The following is a 21696-nucleotide window of genomic DNA, read 5'->3' on the forward strand; positions in this document are numbered from 1 at the left end:
ATTAGAGAGCATTATATGTGAGTAAATTTATAGAGAATGAGCCAACTCTTTGGCCCTTTCGGAGGTAGGCAAGTCTAATAAATGCCTAACTGTCATCCAGTCCCTGCTCAGGGTATGGGAGTCAGCAAAGGGGTTTAGGCTCAAGGAAGGGAAAAGGTGTCTGCTGCTTCCATAACTTGGTAATAAAAAAATGTGGTCTGTTTTTAGCTGTCCTTGAGTCAAAATGCAATAAATTGCTGCTCAAAGTGTCTTGTACCCGTTATACATGTTTATGTGTTAACTGGATTTGATGATCCATATGTACAGGGACTGTGTCTTACACATCTATGTTCCATAACCTTTTTCTATCTCAATGCATATTATTAAGTTAATTTTTCTTGAATGAATACATAAGGTTGTACCATATGACATTGCCAATATTCAACTGTTTTGACTAATAAAAATGGCAGTTCCATATGATTCAGGCTAGTAAAATGAATGAATGAGTGACCTTTGAATTCATTTTTCCATAGAAACAATGTTCTAATTAACAAGTGAAATGAATTCGAAATAATACTCTTTGTACTTTGGTTGGGTACATAATGGTTCAAATAGATTTTTATAGGCTGGCCAGAGATACTAGATATAATTTAAACCGGTGATTCTACAGGAAAATGCTTCTCAAGCTACAAACACTCAATTTACACGTGAATGTTTGGTACACACCTGTTCATAAGTTGGTGACATAAATCATGCAACTTCTAGGAATTTTCTTCTTACTGTGACAGGATCATTAACAGAAACTTTCTTTCCTACTCATTTGGTTTAGGATTAACAGTAAGGACTGGTTAGGGAATTAGGCAATGACGTCAATCTTGCTGGGGTCTCTTCTCTTCTCCAGGAATTAACTCTCATTGATTAATGGAAAATTTTGTCAACTGAAGATTGGGGTCTCTGGAATCTGATCAAATGCAGGGAAAATGTGCAGAATTGTAAAAAGTTAACCTGTTTCCAAGGGGCTGATTTATTCTGTATTGGTGAACTGCAAAGCATTAAAATAATTTTTTGTTGTTATCTATTAGTGATCTTAGGGTATTGGGAATTCCTTATCTCATGAACATTTAGCCCTCCAAGGATAAAGGAATCTAGATGTCTTTATGAAAAAACCCATGAAGTGATTGGACATATGGAGGTGCTTCACAATAGAGGCAGGGAGGATGATATTTCTGCCAAAGAGTGATGTAACCCACAATAATTTTAGCCTTTGAAAAACAAGGGTAACAGTTTGAGCTCAGTCCTGCTCTGTGGGCAGGATGGAATAGCTTCCAGGTGCCAGTCTGACATGGCTGGATGAGCGGGCTGGCACTCCATGTACATATTTCCTTGCTGGGTGGGTCCTTAGTTGGGAGAGCAGAAGAGACTGAGGTTTGGATCATAAATTTTTATTTACTCTCTAAATCCCTCGAGGGTAGAGTAATAATAAAATGAAGTCCATGAAGTAAAAGGAATCATTGCTGAGGGGGAAGATAGTCTCAGGTGATAATGCTACTTCCTTTTTGGAGTTTATTTTTTAGATAAATAAAGGGATATACATATGCTTCCATCTCTGTTTGATTGATATAGAACAAGAGAAGCTAATGAAACTCTTGATACTCATAAATGTAAGTAGTCTGTGTAGGTTTGTTGTTTTTGCCTTTTTAAAAAAAAGAGTCCTCAAGATTTTAATTTATCAAAAAGTCTTATACAGGAGTTTCTTGGAAAAAAGTTTATGAAACATTTTTTTATTAGTGAATTTGTAACTTTACAGAAAAATCTTGCATAAAATACATAGTTCCCATATACCACTGTTTTGGTTTGCTAAAGCTGCTGGTATGCAATATATTAGATATGAATTGGCTTTTAACATGAGGATTTATTAGCTTACAAATTTAAAGTTCTAAGGTCATGAAAATGTCCCACTTAGGGCATCAACAGGATGATACCTTCTCTGAAGACAGGCTGCTGGCATCCAGAATACCTCTGTCACATGGGAAGGCACGTGATCAGCATCTGCTGGTCCTTCTCTGTCGAGTTTCATTGCTTCAGCGTCTGGCTTCAGTGGCTTCCTCTCTCAGCTTTTGTGGGTGTATCCTTGTCTCTCAGCTTCTCTGGGGCTTTTTCCATGAGTGTCTCTAAATTTTCCATGTGTCCTTTATCCTCTTATAAAGGATTCTTGTAGGAGGATTAAGACCCACTTTGAATGGGGTGGGTCACATCTCAATTGAAATAACCTAATCAGAAGGTCCCACCTACAACAGGTCTGCACCCACAGTCTCCCAGGTCACACCCCAGTATATCCCATACTCTAACCTCTGTACATTCTTTATCCTGTCCCCTTGTACTACCCTTCCCTGACCCCCAAAATCCCTTCCTCATGTTTTCTAGAACTCAGGGTTCATTATCAGCAAAATCTGCTATCGTTTCAGTCTTTTCTCCAAACGTTCCTTTTACTTTCTTGCTCTGACACCTGGTTCTTCCTGAGGCTGCTGCTTTCACTGCAGTCCTGGCAACTGGTGGCTGTTTATTCTCCTACAGTCTTCATCCCACTAGGCCTGGGGTGGGATAGAGGTATCCTTTGTTCCTCATTGCAGTTTTCAGATCATGCTCCTCCCCTCCTCTTGAACTCTAAAACTACTCTTACTTGTTTCTCTTGCCTGCCAACCCTTGGGTCAACTGTCCTCATTTCTCACAACTTCCCTCGTTGCTCGCTCTCACTCTGTCCTATACTATGCCCATCTTAATTCTTGGCCATTTCAGTGCACAGTGCAATGATTCCTTCCTATAGCCTTTCTTCTCAGTTACTTGGACTCTTCTTCTCCAGTGATCTTTCTTCCAGTCTCAGTCAACCACTCCCTTGTTCAGACCCAAGACCTTGTCATAGCAATAAGTGCAACTGCTCCTTAATCTCAGTTTCAGGAATCCTACTCTGACCACCGTCTGGGTCCAGTGTGTCTTTGACCTTATCTGAGCTTCTCCTCAGCAGTGGAATAATGAAAGTTGAAGAGGTAGTGGGAATGGGCATTTTGAATTCTTCCTATAGGTTAAATTATATGCCTTTATGTTGCTAGAATGCACCTGGTTGACCCCATGGAGATGTCCTGATTACTCTTTATTTGCATGAGGGGTCAGATGAAACCTCAGTAGGAGGTAAATGCAGCTATGAAAGCAATGCCCTGAGATTTTTTTTTTTTTTTTTCCCCAGGCACTGTTGTGGTGATGCTGCTATGTCCATCCTGATTCTCTAGACATTTCTCTATAATACTGTATGGTGTGTTTGTGTGTGTGTGTGTGTGTGTGTATCTAGAGAAAGAAACTGAGAGAGATTGAGAAATTGAGAGATTGAGAGGGAGAGGGAGATAGACTGGTTGAGACAGACAGACTGTGGGGATTCTTCCATGTGGTCATGCTCGGTGTTGGAGTCAGCTCTCCTCACCTGGGTTCATTGTTGTTCCAGAGAGACCTTGACCTGCACTGACTAATGAGGTGACATGGAAGTACAGGGTGATTGCTCTTTCCCTTGTGTTTGTAGTCCACATTTTTGTGTTTTGGCTTTTAAAAAAATATTTTTAAGAACAGTTTGTTCTGTCAACCCAGGACATTCTGCTGTATTGTCTAACACTTAGCCTCCTTCTGATAGGAATTTCAGCTCCTCAGGCCTGGTGCTTAGAAACTATATGGTGCGTAGTTTACTAAGGGTTGGCAGTTTTGCAAGTGGGAGACCTAATTATTCGCTGTGTGACCTTAGATGAGTTCACTAACCTCTCAGAAATTTATTTATTTTCTTGTCTGAAAATGGCTACGATAATACCTTCTTAGCAAGCATAATACTAGTATTAAAAAGATACAGTGTTGGTGAATAGGCCTAGCATGTCAGACACATAGTAGGTCTTCCATGATTGATGTTTTTCTTCCTTCTTGTTGTTTTAACACTGCTGCCACTTGGTATTTTCACTTACAGGTTGTAACTCCTAACTGAATGGTTTGAAATAGCTTGACTGATTTCATTTGGAATCAAAATATAAAAGGCTTGTTAAAACCAATTAGTTGTGGTTAAAACGTTAGCTAACATTTTTAATTAAAAGAAATGAAATATGTTGAGAACATCTTTCATTTTAGTATTTAATGTATTGTTCCCTTTTAAAACTTTATAAATTTTTATAAATCTATCCATCTTTACAAATTTTCTAATGCATGTTTATTAATTACTCATTAAGTATACATGTTTTAGCCCATTATTTAAAAATGAAGATAATTATGCATTGGTAACACGTTATCACAATACAGATAATAGTTGGCAGAGACTCCTGTATTAAATGTGAAGGAGGGGTGAAAGAAGCAATCAGGAATGGGAAGTAGTTTGTTTAGTTTGTTCTTTGGGGTGATTGTACTGGCTGTTATGGCAGATGCCCCTTTTTCTGCTTAGTAAACAAAGTTGATTTTACTCACATTGTTCTTGGCTCCTACCTCACAGCAGGTGGCCAGTCAGTCTGCAGTCGACTTTGCAACTGCTGGCTGTCAGGAGCTTTGAGAGCCTTCTGTTATGATTAAAGCAATAGTTCAGAGGAAACTTAGGAAAGTTAACTGAATTTATAGTTTGTGCAAACTTACTTTAAGCGGAAATGGATTTTGGTGACTAATACTTTGCTTTTCCCTTATGCTATGTTGTCATGTCTGGCCATAGTGTACTGTACCACACTAGCCATGAAGTAGGCATTCAGTAGCTGGTGGGCTGAGAATAATTTCATACATATCTCTGCTTTGAGCTTTAGGGAGAAAAGCTTTTTGTCTAAGACCCGTTTCCTTGCTCTTCCTGCAGACAGAGAGATAGGGTGCAAAGGTGAAGATCAGGGTTGGGCAAGTGGGCTTGCGTGGGAAAGGTTGGTTGGGTTGGGGAAGTTGGGGGATGGTTGGGTTCAGTGTGATGGATTCAACAAGCTGTCTGTCTTCCTGCCTCTAGTCTTGCTCTTGCTAGATAGTCTGTGTACTTGAATGCAATTCAGGCCAGATTAAATCCACAGAAAATAATAAGTATGCACATTTGCCTGTGCATACTCTCCTTGAGAACTTGATGTCATACTAGGTTAGCAGAGAAATATTTTGGGAATTTTCTCTCTTGTAATGAAAACACAAAGAGCATTGTCTTCCTCAAACCATGACATGGCCTCATGAGATTTGAACCCTACCCCTTTGATCGAGTTTGCCCCTATAAAGCAGATGAGTTAGGAAGTAGAGACCTAGACTGGAGGTTCAGAGCCTTTCAATATAGAAAATGAATGGCTACGTCAGATACATAGAGATTGGTATCTTAGCCACTTTACCTCAAAACTCATGAGCTAGCTTTGTGTTTCTCTTAAAGGAGCTGGATGTTGGAAAATCATGGTGATTAAACCCTTGAGTTCTACAGAAAGACTGCCTGGATTTGAATCTGTGTTTTGCCATTTTGTAGCTATGACATCTTGGGCAAATTAATTAACCCCTGGGTACTTCAATTTCTTTATCTTTAAAGCAGGAATAATATCTGCCTCATAGAGGATTTAGAATATAGAAATACACTTAAAATGGGAGCTGGCAAATGACAAGTGCCACATATGAGGTTCATTTTTGATGGGGAGGAGTAAAATTAACTCTCTGCAAATTAGGATGGCATTGGTGTTTTGTGCAATGAAAAATCATTAGATTGTTTTGGGATTCTTGTGAGAAAAATGCTTGCTACACAAATATAAATATCATCAATCATAACACTAGCACAAAAAGAAACTGAATGTTTTCTCACTTTCCTTGTTGCAATGAATTTCACTTTCTTAGAAATTTTAAGTTTATATAACTTCTCTATTTAATTTTATCAAGTAGCTTTTCTCACCTCTACTCTATTATCCTATTAACTCTCTATTCATTTTTTTTTTTTGAGTTTAACCTTATCCTCTTAGTTCCTATCTTATTTCTTGGGTCATGCCAAAGAGCTATATACTGTATGTTAATCTTTATCTTGCAATCACAAAAATGTGGTTTGAAATAGTAACCCATATGCAAGTCCTTGGTCCAGCCTAGGAAATTTTCTTTTACATATTTTAAATCAGTCTGCTTTCAATTCAATGATTACAGTTATAAATATGTGGCAGATGTTGTTTAGCTAAACTTGAAAATTAGGAATAATTATTGTAGAAATAGCACTTTTATATATGCCATTCTGCAAACCATGGGAGAGCCATTATTCAAAGAGAATTCTTTGGAAAAATGGGAGTACTTTGAGCTGTTGATTTTTAAAGGAAAAACCCTAAAATTATTATCAAATCAGATAAGTTAGGACTATAATTTCAAGCTGTGCTCTGATTTATCTCATGCTGTTTGATATTGCCACATAAGTGATGCTAGCATGTCAAGCGTTTAAATGCAAATTTAAAATTCTAAATGCTTTCCTTTGTTGAAGACATTTTGTTTAAGCTTGAAATCCCCAAAAGATTTGCCATGATTTTGAGTAACTTTTGAAATGGAAACCTTTGATAAAAATAAGAGATATAGAGAATAAGTTAAATGATAGCATTATTCAGCAAATTCAAAACACTGACCATCTCTCAGGATCTGTGAACTAAAACAAAGTTGGACAAAATGACCATTGTCTGCCAGCTGATGGAGGAATCAGAGCTGTCTGTAAGACAAAACAGAAGTGTGCAATGTGAAAGGTCAAGTCAAGCTGGAGCTGGAAAGAGAAAATCAGATCAATAAGCAGATCAACGTGTTCTGGTGACAAGGATGTTTCCAGTCTTGCCAAAAAAGTGGAAATTCACATTAGCAAGAAGGAAACAAATCCATCGTGGGTTTATCTCAGTGCACCTTGTGGGGAGGCCTGGCAGAGGGGCTGCAAGGGCAGACCTCAAAGGTACTTTTGTGTTCCTTTCTCACGTCTTTGTGTGCCTTCTTTGACTGGCTACATACATCTAGTCAGGTAAGATTCTTTAAACAGGTGAGCAATGGAAATCACACAACTGGAACTCTTAGCAGCCTTCCCATTTCACAAGTGATTTATCAAAGGGTTAGAGAAAAGTAATAAACTAATTTTAATTAATCCTTATCATGGATAACTCTTATGTTCATCTAAAAAGAATGATGTGAAAGTCTTTTCCAATTATTATATTTTTCTAGGTTTTTTCCACCCTCGGAAAATAAACATTAATGATACTCATTTATTGGGTTCTGGAATGTACTGAAATATATCTGTTATAAAAAATGAAGCAGGGTTGATTATTTGGCATGTTAATGTCAACTTAGAATCTTGACTAGACTATTAATCTTAGGTTCCTCTGCAGTACGTATAGTAGGTGCTCAATATGTATTCTAGAATGGAATTGTTCTTTAGGTAAAAACTCTAATTTGAATTGTAACTAAGATGGAGCAACCAATTTGTGAAAACCAGAGCTAGAAGATGAAATTTGAATTAAATTATGTTCCTCATCAGAATATTTTTTTTCATTAATAGATGCTTAAAATGCAATGCTTATTATTTTCTATGTGTGACACAAAGCAAGTTAAAATGCATTTTGAATTTATTTCAATAGCTATAAGATTATTCTGGCTAAATTTTATCTGCTCTGCTTAAATATGGAGGATAAAATTTTTTGTAGAAACTATTTTCTGTTTAAAAAAAGTCTATAACAACATTTTTGGATCTTTGTCATAGTGAAAGATGGTTGTCAAATATTAGTTTGTCATTATGTAGAAATCAAAACGGCCTCTCATACAGGACATTAATTCATCTAGCTGCAAAGTAAAAACAATCTGCAGAGGTTGTGATCTAATCAAGCAGCAGGCACCTTGAACACTATCATACAATCATTTTAGGAGAAGTTATGTGTGATGAGATATATATATCTCTACATAGACAACTTTTCATCTAACTCTCTGTGATCATATATTTTTCTGTCAACATAATACAGCCAGGCTGCTTATACTAGGGATTTTGGAGGACTGTTGTTCCAGTAGTATTTACCAAGCCTGCACAGAAAGCTAAGAATGACTGCTTATATTGTGGAGCTGTTTACTGACTATCTCAGTCTTGCCAATGATGATTATATCAAATAATGGTGAGTTTAGAGGGGGAAGGAGGCATCTTCATGATGCAGAAAATGTCTCCATGTGGGAAACATGAAAGATGAGTAGGAAAAAAGAATCTCTTTGTATAGTAGAGGTAAAATAGCTGATCATGACACTGGAAGATTTTTAATTTAATCAGGCACAAAAAGACACTCTAGAGCTAATCAACACTACCAAATTTTTATAATCTTAACAAATGTCTATTTAACTCTTCTGTAAATCCGCTAATAAAGTTAGCCACTGTCTGGCAATAAAGACGATAATGTGAAGTGAAGACAAAAAGTTGAATGAGAGAGAAATGCAGATGGGAAAATCTGGGGAGAGATCTGTGGTTTTCCTCATCCTCAGTTTTTCTTTTTCTCATTTTTTCCCCTTCTGTTTGGCAGCAGGTCAAGTTCAGGTTGTCAAGAGTAGATGTAATAGTAAAGCTATCCTTCTCAGGTGAATTGAAAGAGTACAGAAGTACAAAATGCTGTTATTCCCTCTCTGTTGTTTCTTAGTGATTCTCAAAGGTATGCTGTTGCTGTAGGAAATTTAGAGGAAATTCCAGATATACTTCAGCATCTTTTTAGTACAAAATCATGGTTTAGAAGTCTTGGTTTGTAATTCTTGTCCTGTTTGGTTGGTGCTCCAGTAAAATGGTAAATTCCTTGTTTATCATCTGATTTTATCTAATTTCCCAATAAAGTGGTTAAGCCTGTAAAATATACCATATCGTATATCCTTGATGTACATGTAATTACTAGATTTATATATGAACTTAAAAACTAACTCATTTACTATATACAAAATACTTAGAGGTATGAAACATTTTTCTGCTCCTTTTATGATATAAATGAAGGCAAATGCTATGCATCTCCAGAAGGTCTACCTATTTTCCACCCCATAATTATTTAATCCCCACTGTCCGCCCCTGCCTGGTTACTCCAAGGAACAATCTCTTGTGATTTCAACACAAGTATGTTGGGAAACATATTTGGCCATGTAGGAAGCATTGAAGTCTGTCTGTCTTGCTTTTCATTTTCATCACCAATACTCATTCTCTCTATTTCTCTCTCTCTCCCTCGCTTTCTCACTCTCCCTCCCTCTGTCTTTCCCTTTCTTCCTCACTACCTCACTGGAACATCCATCCACAAAACTATTTAGAGAGTTCATGCCTTAATAAGAAGAATCTCAGGGATTAGGTGTATCCATCAGTACAATTCTGGGTGATGGAATGAAAGATGAGGTCGGCCATGTGTTTGCTACCCTCATTCAGCCACGGGCACCCCCTAGCACAGTTCCTGATACAAGATAGATACTTGGTAAATCATTATAGTGGGTGAATGGTGATTATTCTATCACTTGCCTTGCTTAACAGAGGTAGTTGAAATTAAACTTAAAATTTGGTTCCACCTAGGAGCAGAAAAAAATATATGGTTGAACCCTAGAAATGTTTTCGTCTAGAGAAGGGTCAAATCTACCACATTATTTTATGCATCCAGTTCAACAAGAATTACTTGCTTAGGTCATATGAGTGAGGATTGAATGAATTAATGCACATAGAGCACTTAGCAGATACCTGGCATACAGAGACACTCAATAAGTATCAGCTGTTATTATTACTATGGTTATTATTATTATTGAGAGAAAATAAATAAGAAAGATGATTGCCTGATAAGAATGCTTATCAGTTCTTCCTAAAACAAAGGATAGTTACATTCTAGCATTATGTTTGCTGGGCCAGAAGAAGACATTAAGCACAATTAATACATTGCTGCTAGGATGACCATTTTAAAACACAAAACTGATCATGTCGTAGACCTTAAAACCCTACAAAGGCTTGCTATTGTCTTCAAAATGAAATTTGAATTCTTTAGCATGACCTGTGGCTCTTCATCATTTGGTCTCTACGAGTCATCTAACCCCATTTCTGAAGCCTTTACTTACGCACAGTCCCTCCCTGCAATTTGGGTGGTGTGTCCCAACTATGTGCTTCTACAGTATTCTGAGATTATTCATGCTCCAGTATTTATCATACTGAATTGTATAGGTTTGTTTTTTGTTAAAGTCCACCATTAGACCTTGTTTTGTTTCCTCATTGTCTAGCACAGGGATTGAAAAACTTCTTCTGTTAAGGGCCAGATAGTAAATATTTTAGACATTGTTGTCCATACTCTTGTCTCAACTACTTATCTCTGCTGTTGTAAAGTGCAAGCAGCTATAGACCATATGTAAAGGAATGAGGGTGAATGTGTTATAATAAATAAATAAAGTTCTAATTCAACTTTATTTATGGAGACTGAAATTTGAATTTTATATACTTTTCATGTATCATAACATATTATTCTGATTTTTTTCCCCAACCGTTTAAAAATATAAAGATTATTCTTAGTTTGTGGGCCAAACAAAGTTGGACAAAATGACCATTGTCTGCCACCTGCTTGGTCTAGCAAAATGTCTGCATAGAGATGGTATTCAATAAATACATGAATGAGCAAATAAAGAGGTTATGTTTTCATTGAAATCATTTAGAGTGGACACACAAGGAGAAAATTTACATGACCATCTATTGCCTGTGATATAGAGTTTAAACTCCTTAGCATGACATAGAAGAATCTTTACAGTCCGGGTAGATAATTCCCACTTTCATCTTCTTTATGCCCTTCCCCATGCTTTCTACCTGATGACTTCTATGTCTCCTATGGTGCATCCTACATCCTCCTTCTATGACATCCTACATCAACAGAGGTAATTGATGTCTCTGAAAGCAGCATGTCCCTTCCTGCCTCTGGGTATTGTGTTTTTCTTCTCTGGGAATGACCTTTCCTTTTTTTTGTTCCCTGCTTAGTGAGCTGTCATTCATCCCTCAAGGTTCAACTCAATGCCATCTTCTCTGGAGGCAGTTTCTGCTCTGATCCAGGTGAAAATGAAGGGATAGGGCTGTGGTGAGGGCACATTCCCTCTGTTTCTGTGGGGCTTTGCATATATCCCTATTCCAGCACTTTTTACATTATATATTCTTATCCTTGTATGTGTTGCTCTTTCCCACTATATTCTGAAGTCATTTTTATATGCCTAGTGTCAGTACTTGGCATCGGTAGTCATTCAGTAACAACTTAATAAAATGAAATGTTTGTGTAGAAGGGTAAATTTCCAATATCCTGTTGAGACTGGCATAAGTTTAATCTGGAGTGATGAGACTGTCTTTCAATATTTATAGTGAGGTAGCCTCAATATTGAACATTGAAAAGAATAAAGTTGAAATTGAATAAAAAATGCAAGTAATTAAGAAATTGAAAAGAATTAAATTGGAAAATCAAGAGTTAAAAGCATAGTGGTATAAAACATCAGTTTTATAACAATTTTATTCTTAGCTGAATTGAAATCCTTAGGTATATTTAAAAAATAGTCTTTAAGCCTTTGCTTGGTTTTGTGTAGGTAAATAGTGACATTTAACTACATACATGTATTGCTATTCTTTTCTGGAGATATGGTAATTCTGGAGATTTCACATAGAAATGTAATGGATTTTGAATAATGATTATGTCATCTCTGAGAGTTAACTGCTTTCAGAAATCTACTCTGATGTTTACCTGCAAGAGATGGGAAGTATTTGTAATGCACATTAATTACAATGCCAGAAATTAGTCCTTATAAATTATCTCAGACATTTATACATACTCTGTACTTATTTACTGCAGGAAAACCAAATGCCTTTTATCATATTTTTCCCTGTACCCCTAGGGAAATTTCCTGCATTCTCCCAAATGATAAGATTTTCAATTGAGATCAGTATTCTGGGTAGATTTCATAATAAATACCTTGGGAAATCTCACTAAGAATTGAAAGCATATTGCTGTGAGATGAATAAGCTTTCCCATTATTGATCATTTATTTTCATTCATTCTGATAATTATAATAGTAGCAAGTTGGAATGGTAGGTTAGGTTTTCATTATAAGCAGAATATCTGAATGCTGGCTGTTTTTCTTTTGTTGAGAGAACTGCATACCAATGATTGGAAGTCAGCATGTGTTCACTTGGTACAGATATTTATAAAATTTCTGCCATATGAATTTGAAAAACAAAGGCAACCATGCTTCAGTAAACTTACCTGGCATTTAACTTGTAGGAAGTCATATTTTACAGGGAAAAAAGCCACCTTGCAGTTACAGGACAAAACACTGATAGAGAGTGGAATAGAGTACACTCTAGAATATGGACATTTCACAAGCCTCAACCCTTATGCTATACATTAGGTGCCTTAATTAAATATATTCTCTTATAAATTCAATGGATGACAAGCTCCTTAATGATAAGAATTTGTCTTATATATCTTTGTGCACATAGCAGTGTACATAACAAGAGCACTTATATTTTCTGAATTAAGTTGTATTTATAAATGGTTGAGACAGTATATAAAAAAAAAAACATAACATTCCCTAACATGACTCCTTCTGGTAACATTTCCAAATGTGAGCCATTTCTGTAGATGTATAATAACTAAATGATGGTATTGGCACCTATTCATTGAGAGCCTATAGAATTCTAGATACTTTCAGTGCATTAACTCATTTAACTTTCAAAACAATGGTACGAGGTTAGTATTATCCCTCTTCCCCAAGGAAACCGAGGCTCAGGGAAATTAAATAACTTGAGCTTATGTGTGAAATAATAATAATGTTTACTTTTAAGTGTTTGTGAGGGTTAACTGGGATGGATTATGGACCAAACCTTCTGACCCGTGGCTAGCCCTCAGTAATTTAGCTATTATTATTATGGTCATGCTGCTAAAAAGTTGCAGAGTTGGGGTGAGATCACTGATCTGTCTCATTCCAGATTCATGCTCTTTTCATCATGGCATTCCCATTCTCTTGGCCAAAACATATGATATAAATCATTATACTTCCTATTATGAGCTGCTGGAGGGCAAAGGATGAGGCTTTTTTTTTTGTATCATCTATGAGTAAGTACACTGCACACACAATAGTAAATGTTGTTGACAGCTTCACTGGCTTGGTAGTGACACTGTTTCTGGTTTTGCTATCTATATAAATGATTGGTAGGATGGTTGATTCTGAGAAGGACTCAAAGGAATGTTGTTGCAGGATGCCTTAAATTTAATATTAAAAAAGTTTTTTTTCCCACTGATATGTCACTTGTGGCTTGGTTCTAAATTTCGTTTCCCTGGTGCTCATATGAAGGACTGTGAGCAGTTAGAGTAGGCAGAGTTAACATTTTCCAATTAGCTTTGTCAGTATTTCCTGATTTTATCCTGAAGTTATTTCTGGTGCTTGTGTCCTGAGATTTTTCAAAGCAAGACTTTTTAACTCAAGGGGTAAAAATTTCTCTGTGTCTTGGAGGTGAGAAAATTAAAAAAAAAAAAGTCACTGTCTTATAATCCTGGAGAGCTTTCCTGAAAGGGAGTTTGAGTAAAAAACGAGCTGTCAGTGTCCTTGAGGTTTCTCGCTAGTCACATAATGATACATGGTTTGTCATATCTGGTTGTATTTCTTTACTTGAAGGTTCTGCTATTGGTGGTGTTTCTCCATATTTGTGGATGTGGAACTCAATAATAAACTCAGCACCAGCAGTTCTGTACATGTTTTTGTTTGTTTGTTTTTTTCGTATAACCTTATGCACATCAGTATGTGACCACTACACTGTTGCAAAGTATAGCTGCCCCGTGTGACTCAGTTTTGTAACTCCATGAGTTATTGGTTTAAATTGAGGTCTACTATCTTCTGTTTTTCCTTGTTGTGGTTTTTATCTGATTATTGCGATTGATGTTTCCCTGCCAAATCTATGTGAGAGTGTGAACTTAATGCAATACCCTTACAATAAATATTCTACTTTGCTTCTCTATATAGTAATCTCTTAAATTTCATTATCACAACATTAGGGCAAGAACTGTATCCATTCCATCCACTACAATACTGCCAGTGCCTGGTCTATTGTTTTTATGTTGTATAAAATAAGTAAATCTTTATAGTATAAAGAGATTCTGTTGATCTTCATCTTCATCATTTAAAAATTTATTTACTGATATTTTCTACTGTGTAGGGGACCAGCTAAATCAGGAATTCCTACTCTTGTCCTGTGATTATCTCTTTAAAAATGAATTGTGGTGATAGAAACCGGATGACTCTGGGATTATGCCCCAAATAGTCTATTTATTCTTTAATTTATTCATCAAATATTTTTATTGAGTTACTGCTATGTTTTAGGTGTTGACTGTGCAACGGTGTGCAAAGTAGACATGATGCTTGAATTCTTGGAGAGAAACCTAGTAGAAAGGATGGACTGTAAAAAGTGAACACACAAATGATATATTAGTTGTAAATTATGAGAAGGGAAAGAAAAGGATGCTGCCAGAAAGGTCAATGATAAGGAGGACAACTTTAAATTGAGGGAATTGGAGACATGATAACTATTTTTAAGTGTGTGCAGAGCTGTGTTCTTATGCAGAAAAGGAAAAGGGCTTGTTTGAAAGACTTGAAGGGGTATGAGGATAGACATTCTTAGAAGACAGGTTTTGGCCAATTATGGAATAATTTTTTTCATAGAGCAAAGAGGAAATGCATGGCCTTTTTCAGGAGATTGTATTTGTCCTATCACTGGAAGTATTTGGCATAGCTTTGTGGAGATATTGTACTCAAGCACTGGCAGGTTGGTTTGCAAACCTGGCTGATCTTCAGAATCACCAATTTATGTGTAAAGGTCCAGCCCAAAGTTTGGTATGTAATGGTTCTGCTTAACAAGTGATAGCTGAACCTGACTTTGAGTTTCTTTGTGGTATTAAACATGGCAGCGAAGGTGAAAAATTCCTGGAAACTGAAAATTCTTTTAAATTATTTCCAGTTTACAAATACAAAATTAATTACTCAGCAGTACTCATTAATATAGTGTCTGATTGGTTCTGAATTGGTATCTTGTTGCCAAATTTTGCCCCTAATGGGATTAATGTACACAGTAACCTTGCGGATATGGCTTTCTAATTCCTTGTCTTTTTTTTTTTTTTGGTGTGTGTGTGTGTGTTTGTGTGTGTGTTTCATTATTTATTTAGATGTTTCAGCTCTCGCACTAGGTTTTTACAAGCTGGTGAACAATGACAAATTATTTCTCCCACAGAGCTATAACCACACATTCCCAGACAGTATAAATATATGGTTGAACTAACGTTAATACACATCACTGTTTTATCAATTACATAATAAAACAAATTATCAAGTATCCAAATATTAAGTTACACAGTCAAAAGGCATTTAAAATATTAGATGTCTGCTGAATCATTAGCAGAAACCTACTTTTGTTTTTTGCAAGAGAGGTTGGGAAGAGAAGGAAAAAAAAATCACACTTCGAACAAAAATAGTGGTTGGTAAACAACTTCCAATAGATATGGGAAAAAAATAGAATTTCTGAAATTTTGATTAAGAATTATTGTAGCTACCCTAACAAAGCATCTCTACCTTTTAAAAAAATATTATTAAATTAAAGAGCATATTCTACATGTTCTGCACAAGACAAAAGCAACATTTTACTAAAATATTTAATAGCCCCCCTCCCATTCATTTGTCAGGCCTTCCCAGTTCAGTTGTACCCTAAAGTGCAAACATTGAATTAACTGTAAGGCTTTTTTGTCTGGAGACATTAAAGACATGTGCTTCTGTACAATGCAGATTTTCAAAATGGAGGTTTTCTCTAATGTCACAAAATGAGATTTATAGATAAGACATTAAAATCCAACAAAATTCCATGGCTGAGCAAACCTGATGTATACTGGTACGAATGTGGGAGATGGAAACAAAGTGAACAGGCAAATAACTACATAGGCTCTACTTCCCATGTTTGAAATGACTGAAAGAATAAACCACACAAGGTCTAGAATGTTCATAGTTCCTGGGACTTAAAGTTCTGTATGATACTAAAAATATAATACAAGTATTGTGCTGGGTATTTTGGCATCTAATCTCTCTAAATTTTTTATATGTTGTTAAGATTCTAGCATGGGAAAAGATTTAAAGAAGACTTATAACTCAATACTGCATGATTTCAGGAAACGTCAATTGTTACAAATGATAAGCCCATTTTGAACGCTGACCAGGAAGAATCTTTTGCTAAGTGTCCAAATAGGCTGACTGTAGCCCAAACATAGAGGTTGCAATTCTGTTAAACTCACATGGTAAAACTGCTTTTCAATACTCCTACGGAAGTTTCATTAGACTTACTCACCAATATATTGGCTAATATGTAAGACAAATTAGATCCTTCCTCTCTCAAGTTCCACTTCCAAGGCAATAGCTTCAGGCACCCAGTTTTATTGAATGCAACAGTTGTATCTGTGACCATTGGAGTCTTTGAAGCGCAGCCACATTTTAGGACGGTACTTCTCCACATACAAAAGTTGCTTGCTGTTAAAAGCTCCACGCTGCTTTTGTCTCATGAACTGTGCTGCATCTTCATATTTCATTCCACCTTCAATCAGTGCTAGGGCAGCAAGCACTGAGCTCTCCCAAGCCCTGCAACACAATGAGCAGCAACGCAGCAACCAGGTTCTTCATGAAACTTAATTTTTACAAGACTTAACCAGTCATCAACAATCTGGTTGGATGGTGGTGCACCATCATCAAAAGGCCAGTGAAGAGCATGGATGCCTTCTTTCTCCACAAGAGCGGTGTCATAAGTTGCTTCGAATGCTGTTGTTGCTGTTGCGATAACTCCATACTTCTTAAGTTCCTCTATAAATTAGCTTAAGGTTGCATTGGTTGGATTGTGTGTGATAAGAAATCTCATGTTCTTGTATGTGACTTCCACAGGAGCTGGGCAGTTCATTCGAGCCATGTTAATTTAGTTAAAAAACACTCAAAAGGGTTATGAAAGAATTAAAAAAATTGAATACAGAAATGATGTAAAGAAACTGAAGTCTACTTCAACATACTCCACTTGAAATTCTCGGTGCTTTGAGTATGAAGTTGGGAGTAATGGGAAATAGAATGAACCTCCTAACAAGAAGCAGCGATTCTTCAATCCAGTAATACTGAGGCAGTATAAGGAAGTGCACTGAGGTCTGCCCCACCCAGGTCAGAACTCTTGCAAAATGCTCTGCGGATTTCAATTCAACACTTCTGTGTCCAGGTTAACCACTCTTACAGAGGTTTCTTGGTGGAGTAGTAACTAGTTTCTACAGTTCACTTGTCTGCATAGAGGTCGTGCTGTGCCTGGCAGTAATCTCCACTGCCCTTCAGAAACTCCATAGATGTGTGCCCAAGAACACCACAGAAACGAATATGTTTACTCATCGGAGATTGTGGCCTAATCATACGGCCGTCCCGAGGCTGCGGCAAAACAAGCGTTGTCGGTGGTGGCGGCTGCAGGGCAGAGGGCGGAGGCGGTCGTCGGGAGACGCCAGAGCAGGAGCCGGGGGTGGCACCAGGCTCTACCACGCAGTGAGCAGCTCCCAGAAGGGCGTGTCGCCGAGCTGGCCCGCAGCCGAGGGAGCCATATACGTGCGCCGAGGCCTAATTCCTTGTCTTTTGGTGCCTAAAGTATAGAAAGTTTGTTATGCCAATAGGGCTTTTTGTCTTAACATGTGTTTATATAACGCAGAGGAATAATGTGTGTTTTATAGATTTGGCTAATTTGTTTTTTATTAGATCACTAAGATATCAGTCAACAATCAGGTGTCAAATATTTAGGGAACACTATTCATGAAAAGTGGATCCAGGATTGTTAATTTCCATTCTGTCTATGCTGATGAGATCAATTGTGAATGCTCTGTTAGACAGAAACCGTTGCCATTATATCTGTTATTGTAAAAGTGTAATGGTATTTTGGCTTTTGATGATGCTATATATGCACTATTATGCTATATATGCACTATTCATGAAAAGTGGAGCCAAGATTGTTAATTTCCATTCTGTCTATGCTGATGAGATCAATTGTGAATGCTCTGTTAGACAGAAACCGTTGCCATTATATCTGTTATTGTAAAAGTGTAATGGTATTTTGGCTTTTGATGATGCTATATATGAAAGTGACCTTCCACTATTGCTTAATTTGCAATTAATTTATCATATTTACATATTGAATCTGAAACTGTAAACTGTAAATGATCAAGATTTGAAGACTGAATAGTTGAGCAAATAAGATAGTTTATTAAGTGGAACAGCCTGGCCTCAACACCTTCTACTAAAAGGCAATTTTACATTATTGCGTTTCATTAAGTGATCCTATACAACTTACAATCCAGTTCATCACTCACACAGTTATATTAGGCCAGTAATAAGGGTGGTTTTATAATAGAGTAAGTCCACCATGCTGTGATTATGATGTGTGTGGTGATAAACATTTAGATGTAGTGTTGCCCAAGGAGTTAGATATCAAAATTTTAGACTTATTACTAGCTTTATCTCAAATGGTACCCATTCACAACAGGAAGTCTTTCTTTTTTTCTTGTTGTGTATTTATTAACACTCTTACTTTTAAAATATGTTAGCCAGGAAAATTGTGTTCTCCTTGATCCTGCATTAATTCAAATCCACTATGTGCTATGATTAGAGATTTGTGGGTAAGTAGTGGCAGGCATTGATTTCTATTTTGCTGTCCTTAAGGTAAATACCACAAATTTATAAGCTACAACGATTGAATTTATATCCCCTATATCCATATAGTAAAACTCTACCTTGTTTATAGTCTGATCACCTAATCCTTCTCAAACAGCCTATCCCACTGTATTGACTGATTTTTTTTTTTTTTGTCTATAAACTGCAAATCCTCAATAATAGTCAAAATTCACATGATAGTATCTGCAGATAATCTAATGTTCCCCTTGTGAACATGAATGCCTCTTGGGCAAGGAATTAATTTCCAGCATTTTAATAAGGAGAGTGAATGAGTGTGTGTTGAAGCTTTGAACTCTTGTTAACTGGGCAAATTTCAGGATGATGTTTGTCTGTATCATGAGTACATTTACATTGTTTTCTGCAAACTACATTTCCTTCCAGTATTTACATGTGATTTTTTTTCCAACTTTGCCATAATTGGGAAAAGGGGATTTTTTTTTCCTCTTCAGAGGGCATTTTATTGTGGAATATTCAATAGTATATTATAGTATCAAAAATGTACTGATTCTATTAGTTATTGGTAAGGTTAAATTTCTAGTGACATATTTTAGATTGGATTGTTATTTCGAATTAAATTTCTGGATTTGGGAGCAGTTTTCAAAGTATTTTCACATATACTACTTTGCCCTTAAGGCAGTTGCATCAGTGTTTGAAGAGGGAAAGGAGAGGATCATGAGTTTATTTGTTATCGTCAGAGAAATTATTATAATGGGAAAAACCATGAACTGGGAGCAAGCAGACCAGAGTTCAAATCTAAGATCTTCTCAGTCTTTGACCTTGCATATGTCACAAAGTTTTCAGAATATTGGTTTCTTCATCTCCAAAACAGGGAATATAATTCTCACTCATTACTTTCTGGCAGGAGATGAATGGATAGAATGAATGTAATGTATCTCTTCTGATGGCTTAGTCATTTGAAAGAATATCAAACTTTAACATGATTGTATTTTTTATATCTGAAATAGCCAAATGAGAGTCTCTGAATTGCTCCATATCTAATGCTCAATCCCTTTCTGACTTTTGTTTGATTGCTTTTCATGGAGGTAATGCCATTTCCCCCAAACTAGAAGGTCTGTCTTCCATGTTATAGCTTCTGTCACCTAAAGGGGCTGGTTATGTACAATCATTCCTGTCCTAGCAGCTATTAGTTCCTGCTACCTACTGGCACTCAATAAATGCTTACTAAATAAATAAATGAAGAAATATATCTAAGTGACTTGAGTTTTCTCCCTTACTTTCTGATAACTCTTTAAGAAGGATGAGTCTAAAGGAACATGAAATAGGTGGTGAGAGGGGAAGAGAAAGGAGAACCTACATCACCTTTTGGTCTTATCATGTCCTCCAAATTCATTTAACTGATTTGTTTATAATTTATTCCTTTGAAAAAAGTTATGAAGACCTGAAATTATGCATTCCATGTGATTATTAGACATATGACAAGATACTGAAGTCACCATAGCATTGCCCTTTGTTTTATTCTTTTTTTTTTCTTTTTTCTTTTTCTTGCCCTTTGTTTTAAAGGCTGATTACATGTGCTACAAGTTTTCCCCTTGTGTAATATGTACTTAGGTGGGAGATTTTCATTCAGAAGCATGATTAAATAACACAAATTTACTAGTTCAAAAAGTTGGCCTTTGAGAAGAAGAGCCAAGTGTGCTTGTAACAACAGTGCTCGTTCTAACAGTTTCTATCCTTTGATTTTTCTCTGTTCGACACCACAATTTTCTTTCGAAGGTCAATTCTCTCATCGTGTGCAATGTGGGACCTAAAATGTTGGCAATAAAATGGATAGTGTCAATCATTTTTCAAAACACCAAATGACTGCAATCATTTTTCTTGTGTGTAATCCTGATGTATCTAGACACACAGCAATGCCAGAAAACCAGCTAGGAATATTTGGACATGTTAACAGATTTATTATTTTGCTAATTTCTTTGTGATTATAAGCATATCAAAATGTGTTCATCTCAAAGTTGGGGTTTGATAGTAGCAAAATATACTACTTCTTTAAGAGGAATTTTTGAATCAGATTTAGAAGATCTTATGGTGTGTGATGGTGTGCTAAAATGTTTCTATTTTAGCAGTTTTTGGCAGTGTGATAATAAAATAAAACAGTAGGTACTAGCATATGCTGACACATTTAAAATTCATATTTTTCCTATGTTACTGCTTTTCCTTTATAGTTTGTTTTTGAGAAGCATTGTTCTATTATAAGCTTAAGCTGAAAAAGAGGAGAAACTTCTGACTGTATAATATTGACTTTTAACCATTTCCAGGAACACACCATTTTTATAGCTTATTTATGATTGCTGTATTTTATTTGTCTTAAAATACCTTAGCAAAAGGAAAAATATTTTACCTGGTAGGCACTGAATTATTTAAACATCTGATCAGCCTGTTTTCATGGTGTCTCCAAAATTCATTTACTTGATTTGTTTATAATTAATTCCATTGTAAAAATTTATGAAGACTTCTTGCAAGTGCTGTCAGCACTCAATAGGAAGAGGATAGGTGGGTTTTATATAAGACGATCTTCACAGAATTACAGAATGAGCCTTAGGAGTCATTAGACCGATCTCTCATTCAAAGTAGAAATGATTTCTGTAATATTCCTAAGTTCATTTATTTATTCTCTTAACAAATACAAATTGTAACAAATTGTAGAAGTTACAATTCTAAGACTAATTTACTGGGTACTCTTCAAATCATTGTGAATAGAGCAGTGGACCAAATAAATAAACTCCCTGCCTTTGAGAGCTTGCATCCAAGTGGAAAATACAGACTATATACAAAACAAATGCACTGTGATAACAGAAAGCAATGAGCACTTGGAAGAAAAACAGGGTCAAGAGTTGTGCTGGTTTGGATGTATTATGTCCCCCAAAATGCCATTATCTTTGATGCGGTCTTGTGTGGGCAGGAGACATATTGGTGTTGATTGGGTTGGAGACTTTTGATTGGATGTCTCCATGGAGATGTGATCCTTCA

General features: G+C 36.3%; 1 protein-coding gene and 1 pseudogene across 2 annotated transcripts in view; one reads left to right on the forward strand and one right to left on the reverse strand.

Moving 5' to 3' along the window:
- Positions 1-21696, forward strand: part of TAFA2 (TAFA chemokine like family member 2) — a 490256-nt gene that overhangs the window by 200848 nt on the left and 267712 nt on the right. The window lies entirely within an intron of this gene.
- LOC119543020 lies at positions 16404-16927 on the reverse strand (annotated as a pseudogene).

This window comes from Choloepus didactylus, chromosome 8, assembly GCF_015220235.1.
Source record: "Choloepus didactylus isolate mChoDid1 chromosome 8, mChoDid1.pri, whole genome shotgun sequence".
Lineage (NCBI taxonomy): Eukaryota > Metazoa > Chordata > Mammalia > Pilosa > Megalonychidae > Choloepus > Choloepus didactylus.